Below are 23,165 nucleotides of genomic sequence, written 5' to 3'. Positions count from 1 at the left end.
TAAATGACTTTTCTTTTCTAGCAGTTTCCATTTGTGCCCTGTATTTTTTTCTAAAAGTATACATGTTTATCATTTCTACATCTCCGACTACATCTATGTTAGAGGAGAACACAAAAAAACAGAATTTTTAAACAAACAAAATGTCATATTTTTTGTAGTTTTTTCCCGTTATTGTTGATGTTTTTGCAAGTTTGATGGTACGCCTTTTACTACGGGTACCGTTGCTCCTGTTACAAACGCGTGTTCTTTTTAATTAAACAACTATTAAACAATTAATCAAACAAACGTGCGATTTAAAGTCATTGCACTCCATGCGACAATAGCCTCAATCCGATGAGTCTGCATTTGGACTATAATCGACCTGATTTGACCCCCCCCTGCGACAATAACATCAATCCAATGAGTCAGCATTTGGACTATAACCGATCTGATTCGAAAACTGCAGAATTGTGAATATTATTTATTTTTTTCAATGTAATTAATTTTTATTAATTATTATTTCAATCTGATAACATTGTAATCGTTAGAAACGAAAGGTATAAAATTTAATCTCTCGCATTTCTGATATTTTAAATAAATAATTATTTAAAAAAAACGGCCTTGAAGGCAGTAACTATTAGGGCCGTAGTCCTAATGTATTTTTTCGTAGGATTTCATTGTGGACATTCGTGTGTTTTACGCTTTAACGAAAAAGAAATGTTTCCATTTTTCATTGTTTCGAACTGTCTGAGATTTTTGTTAGTGTAGTTAATTGTGTATAATTACGGTAAGTTTTTGAGCATTTTTTTTGGTTGAAAAGCTTAATTTTTTTTTAATATGAGTGATATGATGCTTTTTTACGTAGTATCTTTGGTACACCATCAACACTATTTTTTCATGTTTCCAGTAGAAACGTCTCCTAAAATATGCTGTCGTCGATTTGCTTTTCTTAAATTATGATAAATATCCACAATTTTTATGCCTTCACCACTTTTCTATGTCCACTATTCTTTTGTCATCACCATAAATTTATGTTGGTATTACATTTCACCTATTTTAATTGAAATGTATGAAAAATATTACTACTTATATATACGAGGTTGATCAAAAATTACTAGTGAAATAAACATTATAAAATAAAAGATTTTAGAAATCCAGATTTGAATTTTCGTGTGAATTATTGTACTGTATGAAAAAATTAGTAATTGTATATACGGGGGTTGATCAAAAAGAAGACGATGGCGCAATACAATGAAGAAGAATTGGTTGCTGCGGAACAGAAGAATTGACAGATCGCAAAGAGGAAGTTGACGTGACAAACGAAAAGAAGAAATGACGATGGCTCGACATAATGAAGAAGAATTGACGGCTGCGAAATGCGAAAATATTTATTCAGTAATTTTCATAAAAATGATATGAATATTCAGAATAATAGTGCAGACTGAAGGAGTGTCTTTTTTTTTCTACGATGACAGGTAGGTGCTGGATGGGTTGGACATAGTTAAAGAATATAATGTGTTTGTTTTGTTGGTTGGTTTTTTAGATATACCTGATGGCGTTCGATCGTCATGAACAGGTTGTAGCCTTCAAGAAATATGAGAAGGTGATTTGATCTACTTGTCAGATGGAGAAGTGTGTGTGTGCACGCGCGCGCGTGTGTGTCTGTAAACGAATTTGAATGTTTGTTTTCTTGCAACACCGTTGCATTGTATTTGATAAAATTCATGAGAGTGGGATGGTTTGGACATCTCATAAGAATGATTATATTATGTCGTGTACGTTATCAGCGATGAGTCGTGTGTCTCTGTACTTTAAGTCGTTTAGTCGTTACATACCTACCGAATGTTCCTTTGACAATGCATCCATGATCCAGATCAGAAAGAACTATGAAAACCGATTTAACAAACAACTTAAAGAATCACTGTGACAGTTGAAAAGAAGAAGAATTTATTTGACTTTCTGACTACACCCTGTATATAATTTGCGATAAACGGAAAGAAGAAGAAGAATTGACAGTTGGCTTCTTTGTCGCCACCGCTTTCATTTGGCACCTCATACGTCAAAATCGGATCATTAGCACAGAAGATATGCTGTAATGCCGTTTTGGCAATGTCTATGTGTATGTGTAGTTGTCTGTATTCTTGAAACTCAATTGGTGGTAAAAGAGGCCAGGCTAGGCTAGGCCGGGCGACCACCCTATACTTTTTTACTGAAAAGAAGAAGAGATCTAGCGATAAGCGACCACTTTTGCACTCAGCGTACAGGGTGGTCCTCTTTCGGGAAAGCAGAAGAAGAAAACTTCTTACAAGCCTCTGGTCATTGTTGTTGTTGATCACTTCTTCATGCAATCATTGCGTCAAAACCCCTAAACCCCCCACCCCAAAAAAACTGCCCCCAACCCAATCCAAAAACCACAAAAAAAAAAATACAGGTATACAGGTGACACACAGGTAAAAGCAGGTGACAACGTTCTTACACCCTCTGGTCATTGTTGATCACTTCTTCGGGAACGAAGAAGAAGAGATCTTGAGATAAGCGATGAGTTCTTACAACCCTCTGGTCATTGTTGATCAATGTCACGTAAATGTCACATCATTCACGTTCAAATGTCACGTTATTCACGTCACGTCACGTCATTCGCGTCACGTTATTCGCGTCACGTTATTCACGTCACGTCATTCGCGTCACTTTCTGTTAGGCACTATACGGAAAAGAAGAAGAAGAATTGACAGTTAATGTTGAACGTTGACAGAAGAAGAATTGACAGTTGGCTTCTGTGTCGCCACCGCTTTCATTTGACACCCCATACGTCAAAATCGGATCATTAGCAAAGAAGATATGCTGTAATGCCGTTTTGGCAATGTCGCCATCTTTGTTTTTTGTCTCAACTTATTCGTTACCCCCTCCGCTTTCCAACGAGCCCTCTTACGTCAAAATCGGACCAATAGCAACGGAGATATGCTGTAATGCCCTTTTGGCAATATTTTTATATCTCACGTGACAGACAACATTTTGGCAGATAAGCAAGAACTTTGTGTCATTCGACAGATAAGAAGAAGAAGATCTGTAACATTACGAAAGGACTAATAATTGATAAGCGAAAAAGAAGAAGAATTGACAACCGAAAAGAAGAAGAAGAATTGACAGCATGACAAACGAAAAGAGGAAGAACAGGTGGCCATCTTGGGGCTTCGTGACGTAGCTTCGTTCTCATTGGTCGGTAGGCTGGACTTTGATCTCATTGGTCCATGGGTGATGCTGCGGGTGGGCGGGGCTTCGTTCTCATTGGTCGGTGGGCGTGGCTATGGTCGGTGGGCGTGGCTTTCTGGCGGCAAACATCAAAGGATGCCGCACTTTCCCACGGCCGGCAAAATTTTCCCACGACCAACCGGCCCATACTCTGCTGGCACTGTAAGGGAAAATCGCACCATGAAATGCCCTTTACCCTGTTCATCTATTATGAAAAAAACTGAACGTGGTAAATACGAGTATCGTCTTGATAAAAATACAGGAATAGTGGTTTGCCGCTGGCATGATAATAATATCGTTTCTATTGCTTCCAATTTTGTACCAGTAATGCCTTGCTTCTCTGTAAAGAAATTTTCACAAGCAGAGAAAAAACATATTCAAGTTCCTCAACCAAATATTGTTAGAATATACAACAACTTCATGGGCGGCGTTGATCGCAGTGACCAGAACATCAGTTTATATCGAGTGTCCATAAGAGGAAAGAAATGGTATTTTCCCCTTTTTGCTCATTGCGTTGATATGGCTATTCAAAATGCGTGGCAGATTCACAAAACTCAAGACGGTAAACTGGATCAACTTGAATTTAGAAGATCTATTGCAACTAATATTTTGGAAACTTTTAAAAAAGAAACAAAACGCGGACCTTCTAAGCGGAATTCGAATTCGGTAGCCAATTCAAGATATGACGGTATTAACCACTTGGTTCTTTATCAAGAAAAGCAATCGCGATGTGGATATTGTCACAAAAAAGTCCAGTTTTTGTGTGAAAAGTGCAAAATACCTTTACATCCAAAATTTTGTTTTAAATCCTTTCATTCTTTGTAAATTGATACTAATAAAATATATATGATATCTGGTACCGTATATTACTACCGTCCTTTTAAAAGAACATGTCAAAACTTGACAGGTATCGTCATAAAAAAATATATGATTGTGTTTTTTGGTTCCATATGCTATAATTTCCATGAATATTCGAAATTGATTCAAAATGTTAACAACACACAAACACACACACACACACACACACACACACACACACACACACACACACACACACACACACACACACACACACACACACACACACACACACACACACACACACACACACACACACACACACACACACACACACACACACACACACACACACACACACACACACACACACACACACACACACACACACACACACACACACACACACACACACACACACACACACACACACACACACACACACACACACACACACACACACACACACACACACACACACACACACACACACACACACACACACACACACACACACACACACACACACACACACACACACACACACACACACACACACACACACACACACACACACACACACACACACACACACACACACACACACACACACACACACACACACACACACACACACACACACACACACACACACACACACACACACACACACACACACACACACACACACACACACACACACACACACACACACACACACACACACACACACACACACACACACACACACACACACACACACACACACACACACACACACACACACACACACACACACACACACACACACACACACACACACACACACACACACACACACACACACACACACACACACACACACACACACACACACACACACACACACACACACACACACACACACACACACACACACACACACACACACACACACACACACACACACACACACACACACACACACACACACACACACACACACACACACACACACACACACACACACACACACACACACACACACACACACACACACACACACACACACACACACACACACACACACACACACACACACACACACACACACACACACACACACACACACACACACACACACACACACACACACACACACACACACACACACACACACACACACACACACACACACACACACACACACACACACACACACACACACACACACACACACACACACACACACACACACACACACACACACACACACACACACACACACACACACACACACACACACACACACACACACACACACACACACACACACACACACACACACACACACACACACACACACACACACACACACACACACACACACACACACACACACACACACACACACACACACACACACACACACACACACACACACACACACACACACACACACACACACACACACACACACACACACACACACACACACACACACACACACACACACACACACACACACACACACACACACACACACACACACACACACACACACACACACACACACACACACACACACACACACACACACACACACACACACACACACACACACACACACACACACACACACACACACACACACACACACACACACACACACACACACACACACACACACACACACACACACACACACACACACACACACACACACACACACACACACACACACACACACACACACACACACACACACACACACACACACACACACACACACACACACACACCCAAACACACACACACACACACACACACACACACAATAAAAGTTTCAGTAATATCTGGGTTAAATAAGAATGTTAGGTTCTTCAAATAATGTTTGGAAATGTGTTGACAATATTCTTTATTTTACATCAGACGTAATATTACATATTAATATTTTTTATTTATTTATATATAGCGTATGGCACCTGACACATTTACATTTACATTTACATATATTTTGTATAAGACAATACATAGGTTCACAAACGCACATCTAACTTATTTACATAGTCTATCGACTCTAGAGTCGCCATCAGGAAATCCTCTGACCTGCCATGATATAATCTTGTGGGACACTGTTCTGTGATGTGATAGATGGTTTATGGTTGTCCACAGTCACAGAGTGGGGATGGTCGTTTACCCCATTTGTGCATCATGTAACCACATCTGCCGTGTTGGGTTATGATTCGGTTCAGCATAGACCATGTGTTGCGTGGTAAGTCAAAGCCTGGTGGTTTTTGTGTGATGCAAGGTAAGTTGCTATTTTGTTGTTCCATCCATTCTCGAGTCCATGTTGACGTTAAATTGAACTCACCCTCCACAGCAACCTTTGCTGTTTTTATTGGTGGACGTCTGGAGCGTAGACGGTTACCGTTGGCGGCATCTATATCTTGATGGATTGGCAGGTTCTCGTTAGTATGCGTCATAGTTTGGGTGGTGGAATGTGGCTCAGTACTGGGAGCCATTGCGTAGGGGTGGATTTGATAACTCCAGCAATCATTCTCATTGTATTATTCAATTGGACATCTACTTTGTGTATATGTGGGCTGTTAAGCCATGCTGAAGAGCAGTATTCCGCAGTTGAGAAGATTAGGCCCAAGGCAGATGATCGCAAGGTGGAAGCCGATGCTCCCCATGTTGTGCCGCACAGCTTCTGGATGATGTTGTTTCTGGATTTAAGTTTTTCCGCTGTTTTTGTCAGATGTTTCTTGAATGATAGGCTTCTGTCAAAGAGTCACCCCAAGGTACTTTGGTGTTTTATTGTAGGCGAGTGTGGCGTTTTCGAACTGAATATTGAGTATTCTTCCTGCAAGCTTGTTATTTAGGTGGAAACTGGAAACCTCTGTTTTCGTAGCGTTTGGTTGGAGCCTCCATTTACGGAAATATTTTCCCACTATGTGTAAGTCCGCCGTGAGGATTTCTTCTGTTTCTTCAAATGACTTACACCTTGTTGCAAGGACCCAGTCATCGGCGTAACCAAACTTTCTTGATCTGGTTTCTGGTATATCAGAGATGTATAGGCTAAAGAGAAAAGCAGCCAAAACAGATCCCTGAGGCAGTCCATTCTTCAGTTTCCTTGGGGTGCTGATGTCAGATCCCATGACTACTTGAATCGTTCTGTCGGCTAGCATGCTGTTGACTATTCGAGCGGTGGATTTACAGGAGATTGTACGGAGGAGCTTGTATATCATGCTTTCTTTTCAGACTGTATCGTAGGCCGCTGTTAGGTCTATGAATGCGGCTGCAGTTTTAAGTTTTCGCTGGAACCTTGCCTCGATAAATGTGGTAAGTGAAAGAACCTGATCTGCGCAGCTTCTTTTGGGTCGGAAACCTGCCTGATCAACCGGTATTGTTTCAAGCAGCTTTGTGCTAATTCTATTGTAGATAAGGCGCTCTAGAAGCTTAAACATAACCGGTAGTAGGGCTATTGGTCTATTAGGGATATTAGGGTTGTTATCAATTGGTTTCCCTGGTTTTAATATGGCAATGACCTTCGAGCGTTTGAGTTCCTGTGGTATGATACCGGTCTTCATAATGTCCGTGAAAAAGTGGGCTATCCACTCTCTCGCATATTTGCCGCAGTTAATTAAGAATTCGGGATGAATATTGTCAAAACCTGGGGCTTTTCATCCTTGAGAGCATAGTGACTTCTTCAGAAGTGAAAGGTTAAAGCTAAAGTCCGAAGTTAAAGTTTTGAGCTCTCGTTTTACCTTGGTTGTATGTGGCTTTTTCTTTCGGTGCTCTAGATGTTGATACCATATATGAGGCAATAGTGTTTGGGTTAATTGTTCTTTTCTTCCTTGTTATAGGAGTTCCGCTTCCTAATTTTCTTAATAGTGTCCATGCTTGCCTGCTTGATGTTTGAAAATTAAGACTTTCTACAGTTTCGGTCCATTTTTGTTGTCTCGCTGCATCTAGGCTATGGAGCAGTTCATCTGCTATTTCTTGATCGCCGGGATTAACCGGGAATGTATTCTTTTCGATAGCCTCTTGGTATATGCTTTTTGGCGGTGCTTATTACAGCTCCAGCGAATCTTTTGTAATTTCTTTGTCCAGTTCTGTAGAAAACCTACTCCACTTAGCTTTCTTCAGATTCCACCGTGGGCGAGGGATGGATGTGATTATAGGAATTTGGGTTCCTGCCTCTATGATTACTGGGCGGTGTTGACTGTGTGGAAAGTCGTCCATTACTTTTCGTGAGACTGATAGAGGTTGCCCGCTCCTATTAGTAGAGACAAAACATAGATCAGGGTTGTACCCCTTTTTCCATGCTGCTGACATAAATGTAGGTCGGTCTTTAGCATCAAACTTAAGTAAGAGATGTTCGTCCTCCGCCCATTTTACTAGTGCGTTCCCATTGGTGTTGCATTGTTTATATTTCCACTGTTCATGGTGACTGTTGTGGTCCCCCCCCCACGTATATTGACGGGTGAGGATGTGTGTGAATGACTTGAGCTGGCCAGGATATAGCTGGTGGTTTGTAGGTGTTAGTGACGGTGATGCTTCCAATTTTTACAACAATATTATGAATTCCATCCTTAGTACACGTGGAAACAAGGACGGCGTTTTCTATGTTTTGTTTAACGTACGTTGCTGTGCCATATGATCGATGGTACGGTACGTGGCACCCAGTAGTTCGAAGCCAGGTATTTTTCCCCTTTTTCGCAGTTGTTCTTCCGTTTCGCAGTGTGTTTCCTGTAAAGCGACCAGATCGATGTCATTATCTTTTAAAAATTTTGATAAGTACTGGCTCTTTGAATAGCTTATGCCTTCTACATTTAAGTGACAAATTCGGATCATCGGTCCGAGTTTTCTAGTCGTTGATAGTTGATAGTACATATTACTATGATAAGTATGTTTGAGCGTTTTGACCTGTGCCCAATGCATGCGTTTTAACGCATGATACGTAGAAATTGCCTGTTTGTAGGCGCGCCTACTCGTTCGATTTTAAATGAGAAATGCACTGAAAACATTACTCAAGCGCTATGTGTTTATAGCTTTGCTTAACAATAAAAAAATTAATTTTTAGCAATGCAAATAATCAAAACCGGTATAATTTGACATGAACTTACAAATGCGGTAAGCAGAATTGCTATTTTATTTTTTAATCAGAAGTTATCCGGGTTCAAAAATTGCAAAATTTCAAAATTTTTTCGATATTAGGAAAGTTTAGCCGCGTTTATCTCGAAAACTATGCATCCTACGAAAAAACTTGTAACACCATTTTTTATTTATCCAAAAAATGGAAAATAAGGTTTGTTGTGCTAAGAATCGCTGTTATGTAATTCCTCAAGTTCTTTGTTTAAACAATCTTATCGACATCCGGATTAACTGTTAACCAAAAAATTCGTGTTCTACGGGGCAAAATACATAAAAAACTTGGGTCTGTCTGACTAAAGTCCATCTGAATAAAGTAGGCCGTTTGTACACCGTCCCCCCACCCCCGGGCGACAGGTCGAAATGCAATTGCATATTGAAACATAGTTTTTAATTTTCGATATTGTGAAATATAAAGGTATGTACTTGTGAAATATAAAGGTATAACATTAATAAAATGTGATATCTGATGCTTGCATCTTAGAGTCTATACGATGCAGAGCATCTAATAAGGAATAGCTTTTTTTTTCGTAAAGTTGATAATAAAAAAAATTTAAATAGGTTCCAAGTTACCCAGACATACTGTATAAGAGTTCAAAAAAAGTTTTTTTTTAACATTTAATATTTTTTAAGCCTGCTATTAAACATATTTTTGCTAAGTTGTACAGAAAAAAGTTGGCGTGATGACTTTTTACAAACATTTTTTTAACTCATATTTTTCGTTTTTTGTATAGCATTTTTTCATCTCTCGTAATTTTCTCAAAAAGAAGTTGTTTATTTCATTTTCAAAGTAAAATAATTTGGTGCATTTTAGAGACTAAATCTTAAGATATAAAAAAAGACCTTTAAAATTAGTGGTAATAATTCTGTAAAACTACGAAGTTTTCAAAACTTACATTTTTTTGAGACATAATATAATTTGAATTAAATTGTTGAGTTTTTTTTTAATAAAGCGTAGTTTAGTAAGATGTTTGTAAGCTAAGTTGTGTATATTTGAGAGTTTTGTAGGTTAAATTGTATTAGTTACATATTTTTAAATCATTTTAAAACACAATTCATGCAAGTCTCACTTTCCGCTCACACCGTACATATGCCCCTAATTTTGTTGTCTTTTTATTATAACTGTAAGATAGACTTAATATTTTTCTTTCATTTTCAATTTGCAAAATTTAGAGTGATCAATTAGTTAAAAAATTATGGTAAATTAATTTAACCGCGCGCTTCGCAGAACGCTGTCACAGTATAAAGAGGAAGAGTAGAACTACTCTCCGAAAAATTGGATGTAAAATCTTTCAACGCGCATGGCGACCGCGTAAAGTTCCCAGTCGCTAGACCACCACTTTTGCATTGCTAGTCGCGTAGAAACGTACGGGTTTTAACAGGAAAATCGGAAATCCCGCATGCACCACTGGTGAATTGCCAATTGCGTACTGCCGGTATTACTTCTTGAGATCAAAGTGCCGACATAAAAGAGGTTTTACTGTCTCTCTTTATACTATGATGCTGTAATATTAGTGCGCCAATGTTTGTGAGAGGGGCGACTTGACCCTTATAAAAGCTGTAGTTTTAATTTTAGAAAAATCTTTATATAAGGCTTCTTGTGTAAAATTTTATGAATTTTTCAATAGCTAAAATATTGTTCAATAGGACAAAAAACACAGTATGAATTCACTGTTTAAATACCAGTGAACACATAATGTTTTACATACTACTAATAGTGAAAAATTATGATTATAATTAATTTGCTCAGATAAGATAGCGATGTGTTGCGATAGCAGTAGCCGTTATTTTTTAACTATTATTTCACTAAAGCTGTTTCACACTGTGACACCATTTTCATAATAACTGAAATAATCAAGTAGTTGACTACTTTTTTAGTTATTGTAGAACTATAGGAAGAAATTTACCCATTTCCTGTCCAGAGTTCAAGTCCGTTTTTTTAATTATTAACAATTATTTAATTTGCATGTAACCTTTTTTAAATTTTTATGTAATTTCTACATACATTACAAATATGCAATTTAATTACATATAAATGTATTAATTAATAAAGGGTCTAATTTGTTTAAACATTACTTGAAAAAATATTTTTTTCCAAAAATCTATTTTTTTAATCATATCATTAATGATCACAGAAAAAGTTAAAGTATATTTTAATAAATAAATTATTTTTATTAACTAATTATTTATTGAACATAATTTATTTATTTAAGTATACCTACCTTAACTTTTTCTATTAATAATGATAGTTTGCTTACAAAAAATGGATTTTTGAGAAAAAATTATTTTTTAAATAATTATTTTAAAAAAGTAGACTGTTTATTAATTAATAAATGTCTAGACAAATTGCATATTTGTAATGTACACAAAAGTACATACAAATTAAAAGAAGAAAGATCAAAATCCATTGAGTAGATCCCAAGATATAGAAAATGATAGTAGTTTTAAGCTGCTTTTTTAGTTTTTAAAGTCATGCATTTGTCGGCTCCCGCTAAGTAGCTGACAACTTTTTTAGTTATTGTTGACCTATAGGATGAAAACCTACATGTTTCCTGCCTAGAGTTCGCGTCCGTTTTTTAATTTAACAATTTAGTGCAATCAAAGCAGTAGCTCCACTTCATTTACCATAACTAGTCCTCATTTGAACTACATTTTTAAAAATTCGAGTAAAATATCACCTTTTCGAATATGTAAAAAGATGTTTTCTACGGACAATATAAGTTATTCTAAATGTTTATAAACTAGGATTTTTTCTATATTAGATAATTGTTTACCTTTTATTAATACATTTTGTATACCATTTTTTATTTCATTTTATAGTAGTTTTACTCCTTTAAGTAACTAGGTCCATTTTCCGTTGGAATTTACTAGCTGAACAGACGGGGTCGTGAATTGTAAGTTTTTGAATTCCCTCTTGTCTTCTTCGCTTCAGCATCCATCTGGCTTGCAATTTTTAGAAGCCATGGATGTGTTACCAGGAAAATGGTCCAATAAGTTTTCAATTAAATATCTTTTAGGAATATTTTTAATATTTTTCAATATTTTTAATATTTCTATTAGGCTGAAAACCATAAAACTTTGACTTTCAGTTACCAGATGTCGTTAGACATCTACTCCATACACTTCAGTTGTAATGCTGGGATAAGCTCTCGGAGATTCGTCACTCGGGGCAGAGAGCAGCAAACCTACGCCCTCTGATGATGACTCCAAATAGAGTCGAAAATCGTCGATTTAGCGTGCTGGTTTGCGCTCTCTGTTCTAAGTGAAAATAAGACAGTTTTGCCTTCGCATTGCAACTAAGTAAAAATGGTATACATTTTTATTTCATTTTATATTAGTTTTACTTCTTTGAGTAAGTAGGTCCATTTTCTGTTGGAATTTACCAGCTGAACAGACGGGGTCGTGAATTGTAAGTTTTTGAATTCCCTCTTGTCTTCTTCGCTTCAGCATCCATCTGGCTTGCAATTTTTAGAAGCCATGGAGGTGTTACCAGGAAAATGGTCCAATAAGTTTTCAATTAAATATCTTTTAGGAATATTTTTATAGTGCAGTCACTGAAGGTGGATATGAGCTATTACCTCCGATTCCGATTGCATTGAACCTCCATCGATTTGCATGAAAATTGGTGAGTGGTTAGAGGATATCTCAAAGAACAAAGGTGACATGGTGTCAACTTGCGCTTTTACCCTGGGGGTGGATGCCACCCCTCCTCGGGGGTGAAAATTATTTTATTAAAAATAACCCCACAATTCGATAGAGGGACAAATTATAAGCAAAATTTGTTATATAAATTTATTAAAATAAATTAAAACTTTTTGAGTTATTAAAGATCTCAAAGATTTTAATTTTTCGTGAGAAAAATGTATGTTTTTAACCGATTTTTCATAAATAACTCAAAAACTATAAGTTTTTGCAAAAAAGATATTTTGATCAAAATTAAGGCTAATAAAAAAGAAAAAACTTCTTACTAGAAAAACCTTTCAATGTTAACTAAAAGTGAGTTATAGGTAATTGAATGTATATTTCTTTCGTCGAGTACCCAAATCTAAGTATTCAAGCTTAAATACCGGGAAAATGGGTCATTTTATAACATAAACTTATTAAAGATTTGTCCAAGATGATAGAAATATCTATCAAATAAGCCATCGAATAAGTTGGTTGCATTAAAATGTATGCACCAAAAATGTTTCAAAATGTATATTTTAAAAATTTTTTCAAAAAATGTTATGGTTTTTTTGTAAATAACTCCGTTAATTTTTAAGATATAAGGTTCAACTAAATACTTATTAAAAGTAAATTCCAAGAGCTATTAAAAAACGTCAAAATTAGTCTTTTAAGTCTCTTACTTTTTAAAAAATAAAAGGTTAAATGGCCCCGGTTACATGGTTCTCGCAGCAAAATTGAAACGTTTCACCTCTGTTATTTTTTACTCTACGGAAATAGTAAAATGGAAAAAGTATTTGGAACAGAAATAACTAAAATTTAGTTATATATGCTTTTTTACGTATATTGGGTATTTTTGGAGTTATTATCAAAAGAAAATTAAAAGTACGATAATTTTAAAAATTCTGATTTTTTTAAATTATATCTTTTTTTTTTCAAAAATATGCATTCTAAACCGGTCAAAATTGTTGAAATCATTAACTATGTTAACCTAAAGAATTTATTGTGAGGATTACTACAAATTTTAATTTTTGTGGAAATAGCGTATGTTTTATTTTTCGCTTTTTCCTAAAAAAATCGAAAGGGTTCTCTTATTTTCATCATAACTTGCTTAATTTTGATGCTATTAACTTCTACTGGAGCTCATTTGATAGGTATTCCGAAGTACTTTGACAGGTGCTTAACAAGTACCTATATTACATATATAAAATGCATAGTTTTCCCGTTATGTAATCTTGAATACTTAGATTTGGGTACTCGTCGAAAAAAATATACATTCAATTACCCATAACTCACTTTGAAATAAAATTAGTTAATTAAAATTCTTTAAGTGGGGAGTGTATTAAATTTTTTATTATCTTTAATTTTGGTAATAATAGCTTTTTTACAAAAAGGTATACAGTTGAGAGCAAAATAATCGACTCACTTGCTGAATTGTATACGTTAGGAGTCTCGAATTTCCTAAGCCTGTTGTCCGATTCGAGTGATTTTTTTTAGTATGTTACAGCCTTATTATTTAAGAAAATCGATGTAATATTATTATTGCTAGATAGGTAAAGGTCATTTTATACCGGGTGTAACAATCATAGGGTGTTTGTCTCTTAAACGTACCTAACTTTTTTATTATGCAACATAAGCAAATGAGCCAAAAAGAAAATGTTAATAAAGCCTAAGCCTACAATTGAATTTTAATTTAAATATTTTTGAAGTTATACTTCTTTACCGGCGATAGAGGGTGATTTTTTTATATGTTAAAACGTATCAGCCCGGCGCATGCGCATTATAACTTTGTTCTGATTGGATGTTCAAATGACATGTCAAAAATTATCCGATATGGCAGCTGTGGTTTGGAGGTAAAGGTAAACAAATGTATAATATATTAGTTTTATTGAGGACAGAAACAAAAATGTTTATAATATTGTAGTGACTTTTAAATAGTTTTTAAAAGCAACAGGTACGTAATAATTGTTAATGTATCATGGGTATAAACCTACCTATTTGATCTGCCAAAATACATAGTATGTAATACTTTTATTTATATAATTTGATTACCATCAAAATTTCTATCAATATTCACCTAATATATTGTTTTTTTACTCTATGTTTTGTTGTATTTTTTCAATTCTAAATCATTTCAATTCAAAATTAAAATAATTTGATCAATTTTCAAAATATCAAAATATCACAAGTTTAATCCGTTTAGTTAGTCGATCTTCGTAAATAATGACACATAGTGTCCGTGGCTAAGCGGAGAAGGCGAATGAATTCCAATACCAACCGCTCTTATCAGCGCTGGTTCGAGTCCCAATAGAAACTTTCTTTTTTGTTTTTTTTTTAATAAATTTTATGATTGTAAGTATATTTATTATATAATTGTATTTTCAGAAAATACGTATTTAGTTAAAAAATTTTTCGACAATTAATGTTCAGACATCATTTGTGGCTTGTTTAATGTGTTTGTGTGTGTTTTATTCTTTTATTAATTTAATTTTTGGCACTGTTCTAATAAAAATGTTTGAGAAGTAGTAAGTATAAATTAGTTTAATATTTAAACAAAATATAAATAAAAAGTATATTAATTTCGTTTAAATCATATAATAGAAGTATAACTTCTTACGTGCGTACAAAGTACACACACATTCTTTTTTTATATGCTAGAATACTCCACAGGGTGTTCCGAACTTTAAGAAAAAACACAGTATGATTATTACACCCGGTATAAAATGACCTTTACCTGTATAGCAACAATAATATTACATCGATTTTCTTAAATAATAAGGCTATAACATATAAAAAACATCACTCAAATCGGACAACAGGTTTAGGAAATTCCACGTGTACAATTATTCAGCAAGTGAGTCGTTTATTTTGCTCTTAAGTGTAGTTTTTGAGTAATACGTGAAAAACAGCTTTAAAACATGCATTTTTTTTAAGAAAAAATAAAATCTTTGACATTTAGTAACTTAAAAAGTATTGATTTATGTTACTAACTTAATACTTATAACAAATTTTGCTTAGAAGTTTGCCCCTCTATCGATTTCTGGTATTACTTTTAATAAAAAAAATTTCACCCCAGGGTAAAAGCGCAAGTTGGCATCATGTCATCTTTGTTCCTTGAAGTATCTTCTAACTACTCACCAATTTTCATGAAAATCGATGAAGGTTCAACAAAATCGGAGGTGAAAACCTTCAGTGACTCTAGTATTAATGTTTTTCAATACTTTTAATATTTCTATTAGGTTGAAAACTTTAAAACTTTGACTTTGATAGTAGCTATCACTTTTCTACTTTCATTTGGCATACGCAGAATTGTCCTATATTTATTATTTTCTGTCATTTGTTATTGCAAAACAAAAGTCTCTGGGATAAACAAATAGAATAACTTTTAAACTAATTAATGGATCTGTCTCAAATTTTGAGGGTTTGTTATGTACCCCAATACCCAACTTTGAGTGAAACACTACAGTTTTAAGTTAGTTTTAGTAAAAGTTATTAATAAATAACGATTTTCAGTTATTTTGCAGTTTACGAAGCAACAAATTAACTTTTTGACTTTCAAAAATCGTAATTTTGAAGGTTTTTCAATGTTATAAAAAATAAATTTTGTAATTTTTGTAATTAATTATTTAGCTTTTTAATTGAGTGCAAAAAATGTAAAAGTCGCGTTGATTGCACTAAATTGTTAATAATTAAAAATCGGACGCGAACTCTAGGCAGGAAATATGTAGGTTGTCATCCTATTGGTTAACAGTCAACAATAACTGAAAAAGTAGTCAGCTACCTCGATATTTCAGCAGGGCCGGATTTATGGGGGGCAGGCTGGGCAGCTGCCCCACATTCGGGGCCCCCACAAAGCCCCAAACATAAGAGGTTCAGTTAAACATATATTGGCAGGAGATAAAGGAACTCGACATCGACAATGTATGTCAAGTATAAAATGAAGGAGCCTAGGAGTGATAATATATATATATTACCTACATTGTTCATGGTTATGTTTTTCACCTTCCACCGGGTGTGAGTGTATTGCTTCGTTTGTAAATTCTTATCTAGTGTTCGTACACATTTTAGCCACAGAGGAATGATTGGAAACATGCAAATAGTAGAGTTGATCACGAAATATCTAAAGCACACGAAGGAATTGGGCGTATTGATACTGAAATAGCAAAACAGGCCGAAGCAATAAAGAATGATTGAAAAATACTCAAAGACTAATTTTAGTGTTATAAAGTCTATTTGTGAACGAGATTTAGCAATTCACAGCGAAAATAAGTTGTCGAGTTCATCACAAATGAAAATTATTTGGGAATACTCCAGTTATTAGCCGAATATGGTCAATTTTTGAAGCACCATATTAATAAATATTCAAATCCTGGAAGCGGACTGTCAACTATCGTTCATCAACCATATGTGAGGAAATTGTACATCCGATGGGTCAAAACGTATTATATGAAATAGTTTCAAGGATTACGAAGTCAAAATATTATTCAGTTAATACCAATCGATTAACTATGATATTTCGTTACATAGAAGGTTTCACTCCTGTTGAAAGGTTTACCATATTTTTGCCAACGCGATCATAAAGTAGAAGATATATTTAATTTTCTAATGACATTTTTGCAAGAACATGATATCGATTTAAAAACTGCAGGAGACCGTCCTACGTTAATGCGTCAGTTATCAGTGGAAAATACAATGGTGTTCAGGCTGAAATTATAGAACAAAAAGGTACGTATCCATACGTGGGTGCTCCGTGTTCGGTATAACTGCTCAAATGGATACGGCATGCGCTCCCCTACATATAACCCGCAAACCGGTTGAATCAAAGAGGGTGAGCGCCGTGGGGCGAGCACCAACGTATCCACTATGTGGAGCTGCTACACCGAGCACGGAGCACCCACGTATGGATACGTACCTTAATATCTTGGAGTTGTGGATTCCTTGTGTCGCCCACTCTCTAAATTTAGTTTCAAAAGCTCCAACTTAGAAGAACGAACTATATGTATTTTTCACTTCCTCTACATAATATATACAACTTCTTAACAGAATGTTTAAAAGCTGCGTCTTTAAGCGACAGCAACGCAGACCGTGGCAAAAATATTATTGTTCCTAAAAGAGCAAATACTACTAGATGATCATGGAGGTGATGCCGCAAAAGAACTAGTTAAAGGTTATAATCAGATTAAAGCATTATCCAAAATTTCGGAAGACTATGAGCAACAATTTAAAACTCGTAGCATTGCAAATGGTTTGTACCTATAATCGAATGTGTTTACTGGAAACAGAGAGGATATTTGAGAGGACAAACAGCATAAGTCGTATTCTTCAAGATCCAAATATTGACCTTAATTATTCAGGAGTGGCAGCACTTAGATCACTTAAATAAATTATAGTCAAGACGTGACAATTTCGAAAGAAATGAGAACATCAGAGAAGTTTAGAGCTCAAAATTTTATCGCTATAATAGATCACTTCATTACCTCTTTAAGTCAGAGGCTGTCTACTCATTCCAATTTTGGATTTTTACATCATTTTGGAAAATTGGAAAATTTAACTCTCAATGAAATTGAAGCTCACTCACTAAAGCTTGCCAACAATTATAGCAATCATTTAGATGAAAACTTATGTGTCCATATTGTGGTACAGTTTGTAAGATTCTTCAATTCATTTAAAGAGGAAATCAGCTCATCAAATATAAGCAAAGAACTTCAAAATGTACCAACTGCTAAAAGAAAGGAATATGAATGATACTTTTCCAAATGTTGAGGTGACACTTTGTTTATATTTAGTTCTGATGCTAACTAACTGCAGTGGATAGAGATCATTCTCAAAATTTAAGTTAATTAAAAATCGACTTCGGTCTACGATAGGCCAAGAGTGTTTGAGTTATCTCTCTATAATGAGCATTGGCCACGATGTCTTAATGTAACTAGATATGTCCCATATCATCAAGAAATTTTCAATTAAATATCTCGAAAAGTTTCCGGACTTTAACCATACATCTTACCATTATTTTTAATATTTTACTGTAGCAAGTTACAGCTCTTGTACTTTTTATTATTTAAAAATATATTTAAAAAGTAGATCAACATTTTTTTAATGGTAGGAGGTAGGACCCCCACACCAATTCTGCCCAGGGGCCCCACTACCTTAAATCCGGCTCTGTATTTCAGTGTCCCGAACATGGTCTATTTCTTGCTTATTTCCCTGGAGTATATCTGTGCGACGACATGAACCTTATCTACTTGTAATAATACAGTTTGAAAATCCCAACTCAAACTCGATGTCCTACTGTAGAAAAATCAAATCTTTAGTTTCTGCAAAATGTGTTACTTAATATTGAAGTGTTCAATGGCCCACCGCCTTTGTCCAGCTGCCGGCGGCCTAATAATCACTAAATTTATTACTTCCGGGATTTTTGAATGAATAGTGTTAAAATAAGAGAATGCTATGTTTGTTTTATTTTTGTTATGAATGCAATTTGTTTTATTCTATTTGGAAATGAATGCCCCCGTCTACTTCATTGATGGATGAACATCCATAATTTTTATTCGATTTTAATTTTTATATACAAATATTTTTTGTGGTTCTAGGTCAATTGCTCGAATGCAATTGCTCGACATAAAAATTGCTTGAAATACAAATTGCTCGAATAAAATAAAATAAAAAAGAGAAGTATATATCTAAAATATTAATCCACAATAATCCACAAAATATCCACAAAAATCCAATACATACCTACCCAATAAAGAAACATTGGTAATGGGTAAGCATGTTAATGGGTATTTAATGATTTTAATCTTTCCCTAATACCTGGTAGACCGGGCAGTATCGTCGCCCCCGCTAGCGAAATTATTCCGATTCGATTTTTTTGCACAAACTTACTCAAAAAGAGGTCCTTATAACATATCCACAGGGTGCCGGGCGGTGCCGTGGTCGAAAAATTGTTTAAACCATTTTTTTTAAACAAATTCACAAAAATAATTTTTTCGTTTCGAACAAAATTTTTTTAGATAAATTGGCTTATTCTGAGCAAAAGAGGTCTCTTGTCATTTTTTTCTAAAATTGATTGTTGTCGAGTTATATGCGATTAAAAATTTGAAAAATGCGAAAATGGCCATCTTCAAGGCTTAATAACTCGATTAAACATTAGTATTATGAAATTCAAAAAGTCACCAAATCAAGTTTCAAATCCCTTCTTCAAGGTCCTGAAGAGATTTGTGTCATTATTTTATTAGAAAGCTGTTATTTTAAGCCTGGGTTTTCTCGAAAGCGGCACCGAGAAACAGCGACCGTAGCACTGCGATGAATTACGTCAGATTACGGTGAAAAATTCAAGGTTCTTCACTGGGGCAATGGAATGTGCAAGCTCAGCAAGCGGTGGCTTCCAACTTCCAACGCATCCTTGGAAACCAACGCTATTATTTTGCATGGTACAGTTTTTTATGATGTCATCCATCGCACTGTTACGATCGGAGGTTGTCGGCACCGCTTTCGAGGAAACCAGCGCTTTACAGTGAAATTATTCCGATTCCATTTTTTTGCAGAAACTTACTCAAAACGAGGTCCTTATAACATATCCACAGGGTGCCGGGCGGTGACGTGGTCGAAAAATTGTTTAAACAAATTCACAAAAATAATTTTTTCACTTCGAACAAATTTTTTTTTAGATAATTTGGGACCTTCTGGGCAAAAAATGTCTCTTGTGATTATTTATAATTTGAAAAATGCGAAAATGGCCATATAACTCGACAACAATCAATTTTAGAGAAAAATCACAAGAGACCTTTTTTGCTCAGAATAACCCAAATTATCTAAAAAAAATCGTTCGCAATAAAAAAAATATTTTTGTGAATTTGTTTAAAAAAAATTGTTTAAACAATTTTTCGACCACGGCACCGCCCGGCCTGTGGATATGTTATAAGGACCTCGTTTTGAGTAAGTTTCTGCAAAAAAAATGGAATCGGAATAATTTCACTAACGGGGGCGGCTATGCATCCTGGACTATAGCGCTTATTTGTTAATAATTAAAAATAACAGCTTTCTAATAAAATAATGACAAAAATCTCTTCAGGATCTTGAAGAAGGGATTTGAAACTTGATTTGGTGACTTTTTGAATTTTATAATAATAATGTTTAATAGAGTTATTAAGCCTTGAAAATAGCCATTTTCGCATTTTTCAAATGTTTAATCGCATATAACTCGACAACAATCAATTTTAGAAAAAAATGACAAGAGACCTGTTTTGCTCAGAATAAGCCAGTTTATCTAAAAAAATTTTGTTCGAATTAAAAAAATTATTTGTGTGAATTTGTTAAAAAAATTCTTTAAACAATTTTTCGACCACGGCACCGCCCGGCACCCTGTGGATATGTTATAAGGACCTCCTTTTGAGTAAGTTTGTGCAAAAAAATCGAATCGGAATAATTTCGCTAGCGGGGGCGACGATACTGCCCGATTATTATAATACCTACAATAATTATCATAATGAGAGAAAATCAAAACGGTTATTTTTCTTATTATTTTAAAAGTTCAAAGATAGTTTAGATTTGTAATAAATACTTTTTCAGCATAAATTAATATACTATTATATATGTGACATATCACATAATTTGTCCTAATTCAAGAATCTTTCTTATGTCTATATTTTGTATTATTTTGAATACATATTTTAGATATATAATTTTCTTTTTTATTCGAGCAATTGCATTCGAGCAATTGCATAGGGCTTTTCATCGACTGTCATTTGTTTCGAGCTTCTGTCATAATGTTGTATAGTCTGTGTATAATATTAATATGCACGGATTATACGACATTTGACAGAAGCTCGAAACAAATGACTGTGAATGAAAAGCCCTATTCGAGCAATTGACCGGTTATATTTTTTGTATAGTATTTTTGCCGCACTCTCACAATTTGCCGCCCTAGGCAACTGCCTATATTTCCTAATGGATAAAGCAGCCCTGAGTGTTGCCCATAATATGCAAAAGTATTTAACAACTCCTAAAATAGTACATATTTCTAATTGCAGTTCTATATTCCATCCATAAAAACGTATGTATACTGGGTTGGGATAAAGTATGGAACCAAGCAAATATCTTTGAAACGAAAAGAACAATATTTATGAAACTTTGCATGCAAGTACAGTGACGAAAAAGGCATCTGTTGCCATATTGTTTGTTACTACTCCACTTCCGGTTTCACCGGAAATACCCTTAACTTATTTAATTTAAATAGGACACCCTATATATTTTTGCGGATTTTAAAAGAACTTGTTATTTTTAATTCATACATACCAAATTTGGTAGTAAAAATTTGTTAAAAGTGTCTGTAGATAATTTTTTGTATTAATACAACGTAGTACGAAATAAATGAGTACCATCTATACTGTAGACTAAAATTGTTGTTTACATGCACTGCATGACTTATTTGAATTTAGTATAGTAGGTAAAACTGTTACTTAACTAATTGACAGAAAAAAGTTATATTAAAAATGGTTCATTTAAGTGAAAAATATCGTATTGAAATATTAATGATAATCGGTTATGGTGAATTTTCATTTTTTGGAAGTGAATTTTCCAAATCGATGGATTGGACGTAGAGGATTCATAGAGTAGCCCGCTCGTTCTCCGGACCTCAACCTGTTAGATTTTTTCTTTGGGGTTATCTAAAATCACGTGTTTACGTTAGGCGACCAACATGCTTGAAGGATTTGAGATAAAGAATAATTGATGAATGTGAACTAATACGAGGAGAAATCTTGCAAAAAGTGACTCACGAATTTATTTATAGGCTTGCAGTTGTCAGGAGGTGAACAGCAAACATTTTCAACATTTGAAATTATTTTTTTTATTTTTAATATCATTGGTCTAACGTAAATAAATTAACTTATTTTTTAACTGTAAATAGATTTATTTCTTGTTTTAATAGTTTTTTCTCCCAAACTTGGTATATATGAATTAAAAATAACAAGTTCTTTTAAAATCTGCAAAAATATACAGGGTGTCCCATTTGAAGCAAAAGAGTTAAGGGGATTTCCGGTGAAACCGGAAGTGGAGTAGTAACAAAAAATATGGCATCAGATGCCTTTTGAATCACTGTACTTGCATGCAAAGTTTCATAAATATTGATCCTTTCGTTTCAAAGGTATTTGCTTGGTTCCATACTTTATCCCAACTCTGTATTTAACAAACAAGGTTTGAAATTAATTTAGGCACTTGGTAACCTCAAAAATCATATCTTTTTGTGGTGCTTTTGGGCCTTGAAAATCGCCAGTTTTTGTTTTTTTTTTCAATTTTAAATTGCTTATAAAAAACGATCAACTTTAGAGAAAAATTACAAG

Source organism: Diabrotica virgifera, chromosome 1, assembly GCF_917563875.1.
Source record: "Diabrotica virgifera virgifera chromosome 1, PGI_DIABVI_V3a".
Lineage (NCBI taxonomy): Eukaryota > Metazoa > Arthropoda > Insecta > Coleoptera > Chrysomelidae > Diabrotica > Diabrotica virgifera.
Note: the sequence above shows the minus strand (reverse complement) of the source record.